The sequence below is a fragment of the Balaenoptera physalus genome (genome assembly GCF_965194825.1).
Source record: "Balaenoptera physalus genome assembly, chromosome: 16".
Lineage (NCBI taxonomy): Eukaryota > Metazoa > Chordata > Mammalia > Artiodactyla > Balaenopteridae > Balaenoptera > Balaenoptera physalus.
The window spans coordinates 92,226,211-92,234,010 of record NC_138898.1 but is presented as its reverse complement, the minus strand read 5'-3'; positions in this window follow the sequence as shown (position 1 = coordinate 92,234,010).

The window sequence follows — 7,800 nt, the reverse complement described above, 5'->3', positions numbered from 1 at the left end:
TCTGGAAGGTGGGGGGCTCTGGCTGCCCCCTGGATGGCGTTTTCTCCTTTGTGACAGTTTGTCACAGGTCTCCAGCCCGTCCTGGGACGGCGGTTCGGGCACCTGACGGCAGTGTCTGGACAGTGCCTGGGCCTTCCTCTGACCACCCAGAGCCGGGCCGCCATCCGCTACCCGAGAAGACTCATTCAGCGGCAAACCCAGGGTTGAGGGTCACAGCGACAATCCATTTTTGTTTGAAAATTGGTGGGTGGAAGTGATGAACCCCAGACAACACCTGGGAAAAAAATCCTGTGGAGCCAGGAGGAAAATTTGGGAGATGGAGGGAAGGGGGGCTGAGGAGGGACGCTTGACTGAGGGGGGCCTGGTGGGGGGAGGGGGGACATATCGGCTCTCAACCCATCTCTTAAACCTCCAGGCCTGGGCAGTGGAGGGACACAGACCCCGGCCGGAGCCCTGACAGCCGGTCTGGGCCCTGAGATGACTATTTCGTTATTTATTCACTTATTTATTCATTTATAAGGTGTTTACTTAGCTCCGTGCAGCTGTAACATCTCATTTACAGCGTGGCCTCCGGGCATAGAAACAATTGGCAACAAAAGAGTAACTCCGGAGAATTAGAGGAAAACACACACACACAACAACACGAGATGGGGGTGGGGTGGAAAGTGCGAGCGAGGAGCCGGGCAGACCGCTGGTAAGACGGGTGGACACGGGGGAGACCCCCAAGAGATCTCCGGGCAAGGGGGGCAGCCGGTGCCGTGCTGAGGGTGGGGCTTGCAGGGGGGCATCGTTGGGGGCCCACCCGGGACTGTGTGCGCCCCGGGGTTGCGCACTCGTGCGGGGTTGGCCGGCCGGCCGAGCCTGGGGGCGTCTTTGGAGAGGATGGGACCTGGAGGCGGCGGTGGCCAAGTGGGATCGGACCGCCAGCTGTCCCCGGCCTCCGACACGGCGGTCGCAGAGAGCACTCAGCCCTGCTTCACTATCCCTGGCGGGGCTCCGGCCCGACCTCTCCCAGCCGGTTCCCTGGAGGCCCTTCGTGTCCCGCGTGCCGGCGTGGAGGTCGATGTGGCGCAGACCTCGGACTCGGCGGCCTCCCTGCTGCGCCAACGGCCCTGCCTGAGCTCCTCGCGGGTCCTCGCGGCCGCGGGCGGCAGGGAAACTGAGGCCCGCAGCGTGGAGATGCGCGCCAGGCTGCGAACACCGAAACCGCGATGGGCCGAGCGGCCGGGAAGGGGCGCAGGGGGAGCGCACGGCGCCGGCAGGGCGCGAGGGGCAGCGAGCGGCGATGGGGCAGATGTGCGGGACCCTCGGGCCGGGACGGCGTGCACCGCGCTGCCCGGGCGTCTCCACGGTGGGGGTCAGTCCGGTCGCCGCACAGAAGGGGCTGCAGCGGGGTCCCCGCCCCCGTGCAGCCGTCAGGGCGCGGACAGGAGGCAGCTGTGACTGTTTAACTGGGAGCCGGTTGCCTGGCAACCCGAGGCGGCTCATTACCGCGGCCACAGTGATTAACCAAAAAAGAAAAAAAAAATTGAGACAGAGAGAGGGAGACAGAGAGAAAAGAAAAAAGAAAAAAAAAAGGGGGGGGAAGAAAAAAGTGAGGAAGGAAAAATAGGGGGAAAGCAGGACTGTGAAAGTAAAATGGATTATTTAATTAGCTAATTGATAATCAACTTCTTTTTAATTATTCACTTAATTAAAAAAACGTGTCACTACAACACTGCCCTCACCGAGCCGTCGACGCACTGGCAGGGTTTTCAAAGCCGCCTCTCCCCCCCACCCCCCCTCCAGCGCCAGGCAACTTCCTCTCCCTCTGGCGGCATCCCCAGGAGGGGGCGACTGAGAAATAGTCTCCCACTGCCAGGACGGCAGCACCGACCGAGGTCTCGGAACTTTCCAGAAGAGCCCTGGGTGCTCTTCCTTCGGCGCCTTCCCTTTGCCTCCTCCGCAGCCTCGGCTCCCCACGTTCAGGCCCTGCGTTAGGCGCTGAGGGGTGCCGGACGGCTGTCCCTGACTCTGTCCACCTGGTTCTCTAGGGCGACAGGCAGGCAGGCACCCTGTGGACGGACAGGCCCTAAGGAACGGACGGCGCCTGGGATGATGACAGCAGGGGACGTCTGCTGGGGACTCAGTTCATCACCTCGGCCTCACTGGCTGTGGGCAGGTGTCCCCGCCGCCGTCTTCATTTTAAGGAGAGGAAAGGGAGGCCGACTTCACGGGGCAATTCGAGGCGCAGCCGAGAGTGCGGGGATGGGGGGGTGGGGGGAGCGGGCGCAGGCGCAGGCGGCCGGGAGGGGGAGTGGCCTGAGACAGGTGGCGGCCACCCCCCGGGCTGGGAGGCCAAATAAGGGAGGTCTTGATCTGACTTGAATCTCAGAGACTGGCCGAAGGCTAGGGAGGATGTTGTAGGGTCCCCGCCGCCCTTCAGCACGTGCTGCCTCCCCCCAACTCCCACGACTGCTGGGACCCGAAGCCCAGGCCCTCCCGCAGCATGGCCCCCGGCCGAAGGGAGCTGCCCCAAAGACATGCCCCTTTCCTGGGGGCTCCACACCAAGGACAGCTTCACTGCCGGTACAAAGGCCGCCCGGGCCTGCGCTGGGACACTCTGAAGGAGGACAGCTGAGGCCTCTCCCTCACCCAACCCGCCTCCCCACCAAGCCTCCAAACGCAGGCTCCGATTTTGCTTACCTGGTCCCAGGGCAGCCGCCCAGGTGGAGGTGTGAGAGGGGCCGAGTAGACAGGACCTGCTGATGAGCTGGGCTGCGTAGGGCAGGCATCGAGGAGGATGGGCTGCTGGGTCTCTGGAGCCGGGGCACCGCGGGGCAGTTGCTTCCCAGATCCTGACCTCGTCTCCCGGTCCTCTCTTCCTGGGGCCCTTCTCTCAGATTCTACTCTCTCCCTCTCCCTTCCTTCCCGCCTCTCTCTCAGGCCCTGAGCCTCGGTCCAGCCTCTCTGGGATTCCTTCTCACTCCGGAAAAGCCCGAAGCAGCCGCTTCACTGGGGGCGGGAAGGCGGGGCCAAAGGGAAGGCAGCCCCCGCCCCAGAGGACTCTGTCTTGACCTTGCCCTTTGCTCTCTGGGGGCTGGTGAGAGTAGAAGGGCTGCTGCTGGGCTTGGGGCACACCAGCTGGGAGCCCTGGCCCCGCGGCCACTGAGACCCGCGGACCCGGGCAGGATGGAGGCCCGGCCTGAGGCAGGAGGGGGCACGTGCTTAGCCTCCCCCCTCCGCTTCCTCCCACCTCCACTGCCCCAGGGAGAGTAGAGGGACCAAAGGAAGCCTTGGAAGAGCATGACCAAACCTAAGGGGTCCTTATGGGTCCTTGCAGGTTCACTGGAGCAACTGGGCTTCCAGGGAGCGAGGCTTTAACTAGAACTTGGTGGGAGGGAATGAGGGAGAGCACGGCAGTAATACTAGGGTCTGCTTCTAGCCTTGGGTGAGAAGGCCTGGATTGGAATGCGCTGCCCTTAACTCCACCCTCCTCTCTCGAGACAGGCAGGGCGAGTCCCAGGAGGGGCGTGACCAGGGAGGGGGCGGGTCCCTGGAGGGGCGTGTCCCCGGAGCCTCTGGGGCAGGGGGAGGGGCTTGGCCGGTTCACAGACACCCAAACCCCTTCATCTCTGTTAGTTGTGCGTCTGCGGTTCTGAGAGTCAATTCCAGCTATCAAAGCTGTCCTGTCTGCGAGAACATCTTAGCCAGCTTTGCAGAGGCTAACTCATCATGCACTTAGAGTTTCAGGGGTGGAAGGTCCTCCTTCTCCAGTCGATTCCATTCTATCCACCCATGCTTTTGTGCCCGGAGGCCCACACCGCAACCATCTTCAGACTCCAGGAGACACTGAGAACTGGTCAGAGAGGAGTATTAATATGTACCCAGGGTACTTCCCTAGTGGTCCAGTGGCTCAGACTCCATGCTCCCAGTGCAGGGGGCCGGGGTTCGATCCCTGGTCAGGGAACTAGGTCCCGCATGCCACAATGAAGAGTTTGCATGCTGCAACTGAAGATCCCGCATGCCCCAACAAAGACCCGGCGCAGCCAAATAAATAAATAAATAGGTAGATAAATATTTTAAAAAATGTACCCAGGATTTAGTTAGGAATGCTAAGACATTGCGACACAGAAAGGACTGTCATGAGAGAAGTTTATACATGGATCCCTACAAACAGGAGGCTGGCACACCACGCAGGGCCAGGTGGGGAAGCACCAGGGAGGGGTGGTAGGCGGCGGGGTGGGGGGGGGAGAGCATGACCCAGAGCCTTTATTGGGGTTTCCCAGGGAAGGAATGGGCGACATAGGGTAGACAAGTTTGAGCAAGCTTAGGACTGGCTACTTTGAATACTATGGGCTACGGGGCTGTCCCTAGCTGTCTGTACCGGCCCTGGGTGATGGGGGCAGAGGAATCCTGCGAGCTGGAGGGGAGGTGGTGCGAGCGCAGGCTCTGGCTGGCTGGGCTTGCCTTTGAAAGGCGAGGCCCTGGGGAGGGTCGTTTTCTGGCTCTGGGATGGGCAGTGTTTCCCAGTCAGGCCCCAGATGCCGAAGCGTCAAGAACACAAGAAATAAGAAAACACCTTTTGTGCACATGGCCCCGCCCTCCTGGAACTCTGGTGGGGGAGGGAGGCCAATGGTTCAAACCTCTTTACCACCCACTGGGCCAAACGCAGGGAAGGATGAGGGCCAGGCAGGAGCCCAGGGCTGGACGGCCCAGCTGGGGACACAATGTGTGAGGTGGACCTGAGCGCCAGCCGGGCTGCTCAGAGCCATAACCTTGACACCCGGGCAAAGTGTGCACGGCTGAGCGCTTCTCAGGGCCTGTCCTCAGCTGTCCCAGAAGCGGGGCCCTGCCCAGTGCCCTGCCTGCTCCCTGCGCGAGATCCTAGGGTGTCCTCACGGTGGCTCGGGGGGCTGGTGAGGGCAGCCACGCAGGGTCGCTTTGCCCAGCGGGCAGCGGCAGCTCAGAGGTTAGCAGAACTCAGATGGGGCTCAGTGCTTTCTGGGCAGTAGCCTGGCCCGCTGAGGGGAGGGGCGGGGCGGGTATGGAGCCATGGTGGTGGGAGCCATCTGTGAAGTAGCTGGAGGTCCGCTCCCCTCGTCTGCAAGGGGGCAACCTCAGGTCCCCACCAATCACTGGGGTGTCCCCACCTCTGTTCCCCGGCCTCGTCAGAGCCCCTCAGGGCTGAGTCCCCCTGGAGAAAGCTGGAGGGGGCTCAGATTTGACTTCCCACCACCTGACGTCACCTCCCTCTGAGCTGGATTCTGGGCTGTGACTCGTGCTGGGTACTAGGTGCCTCCTCTGAAAGCCAAGAGGTGGGGGCTGAGCAGCATGGAAGGCCCCAGCCTGGCTTCCTTGGGCAGATTAACCTCTCGGATTCCTCCTGGGGTGGTGAGGATTTAGGGCGAAAACGTATGTTATGGCCTGAATTGTCCCCTCAAAATTCACATGTTGAAGCCCTAACCCCCAGCACCTCAGAAAGTGACTGAATTTGGAGGTGGGGTCTTTAAAGAGGTGACTAAGGTAAGATGGGGTCACTAGGGTGGGCCCTCCTCCGATAGGACTGATGTCCTTGTAAGAAGAGGAGATAAGGACGCAGACACACACAGAGGGATGACCCCAGGAGGACACAGGGGGAAGACGGCCGTCTGCACACCAAGGAGCGAGCCCTCAGGAGGAACCAGCCCTGCCAGTACTTTGATCTCGGGCTTCTGGCCTCTAGAACTGAGATAGAATACATTTCTGCTGTTTAAGCCCCACCCAGCCTGGGATATTTGTTACAGCAGCCCTAGTAGACTAATACACCTTATAGTACAGGGTGGGCACAGGCCTGACGTAAAGGAAGTGCCCACTATTGGCAGCTGTGATGGTGAGTCTCACTGGGCCCTGGGTGACTTGGGGGCAGGGATTCTGACATCCCCTCGGCTCAGCATCCTCACTGGCGAAGTTGCTCCCTCAGGGCCTCTCCAAGGCTTGGGGACAAATCTGTTCCCCCGGGATACTAATGCCAGGGCAACCCTTAGCCTGCCCTGGGACTGAGCAGCCCAATACAGAGGAGGGCTCTCCCTCCCCATGTTTCCTGGGGAGGGGCCCAGGGGCTCTGGGCAGGGCTCTGGGCTGGGCTGTCAGGAAGCCCGAAGACATCTCCATCCAGGAGACGCTCCTGTTGCTTGGGGCAGGAGGAGAGCCTTGGCGTGGCCTTGGCCGTGGTTTCTGCAGAGGGAGGCTGGCATGTGAGACGGAGGGCCGCTCCCAGCTTTTAGCTGCAGATTTATGTAAATATGGATTATGGAATTTGGCCCCAATTCTGATTCCCCGTTCCTTCATCCCTGCCCTGGAGCATACTGGGCATTGGTGCCTGTTGGCGGGTGGATTTCTGCAGCCTGTCAATGAGCAGCATTTAATTCTCGGGCAAATGTCTACTTATCTCACCGTGCGGTGGGCTTAGGCATTGGCAGCGACTGCCCGGCTTAGCCTGCAGGGGGTGGAACGGAAGGGGTGTAGCCGGGGCACAGAAGGGAGCGTCCTGAGCCTCACCTGCGCTTTCTAGGGCTTCGTGGGGACAGTCCCACGCAGCCTCTGGGGCACCCGGGTCGGCCTTTCCCTGCCCTGTGACTCTGAGTGGGTCCCTTTGATTTCTGTTCCAGCTTCCCCATCTGAGGAGCCAGGGACAGGGGCCTGTCCCGCAGGGTGGGGACCGGCCTGTATCACCTCTGGTTTAGAAAGACGCAGGAGACGGGCGTGCGTTAAGCTAAAACGCAGGCGACGAGCCTGGTCAAGCCTCCTGCACCCCCTCTTCCCCAACAAGCAAGGAGCTGGCCTGCTGGGAAGGCTCTGGTCTGAGCAGGCTGCCAGCAGGAGGACGGGGAGTGGGCCCCCGCGGCCTCCTCGCCTCCTCAGGGCTGGAAGTTTCCGTTTAACCAGCACCGCCAGGTTTGCGTTGTTGTCGGCTCTGATCCCGTGTCCCGAGCGCTCGTTCCGTGGCCGAGCCCAGCCTGCCCAGCACCTGCGAGACCCAAGCTCTGTTCTGCCCCCCGAGGCCTGAGGTCCTCCAAGGGGCAGGTGACCACTGTACCCTTGTCTTCTGTCTTCCCCATCCGTCCCCTTCTCCTTCCGGTTTCAGAGCCACAAGAACCACAAAATTAGTTCTAAAAAAATTACCCCTTCATGCCACTAATCCCTCACTCCCTTAATTAAGTCAATGGTAGCCTAAATTGTTCTAAACATCTTTGGGGGGATTATATATTTTAATCATCATTATCCAATGAATATTTGATTATATAGTCATCATATAATCAAGAGTAAAAATTATAATCCAAAAAAAGGCATTTAATAACACTTTAAGCGACTGGGTGTTTGATAAAGGGCATTAGAGGATTAGGTGCTGGATTGAAGGACGGGGCGGAGCTCCCAGTCAAGGACTTGAGCTGTCGGTCTACTTTGAAAAATAAGACCCCAATCTGAACAAAAAGGAAAAAGAACCCAGCTGTTGTGTTTTTCCCAACCACACCTGTTTCTTGACTAACAAGGCGCCTTATTTGAACAGCTGCTTTGGAAATGATTTCTACAAATATCGTCAGGGTTTGGGTTTCGGCAGAGTTTTGTGGGAGCCCTTGGTTGGCTGATGAGATGCTGCAAGGTCTTCTGGCCAGTCTGTTAGGATTGGATGGTGATGGGCCTCAGGGGTGGCTGCCCCGGTCCCGGTTCCCGCCCGTGAGGCCCCACCTACTGCCAAGTTTAACGGAGCACCTTGCAGCTCCCAGGGAGCCCAGGGGTGGAGGGCAGGCAGCAGCTTGCTGCTTGCCAGCTGTGTGGCTT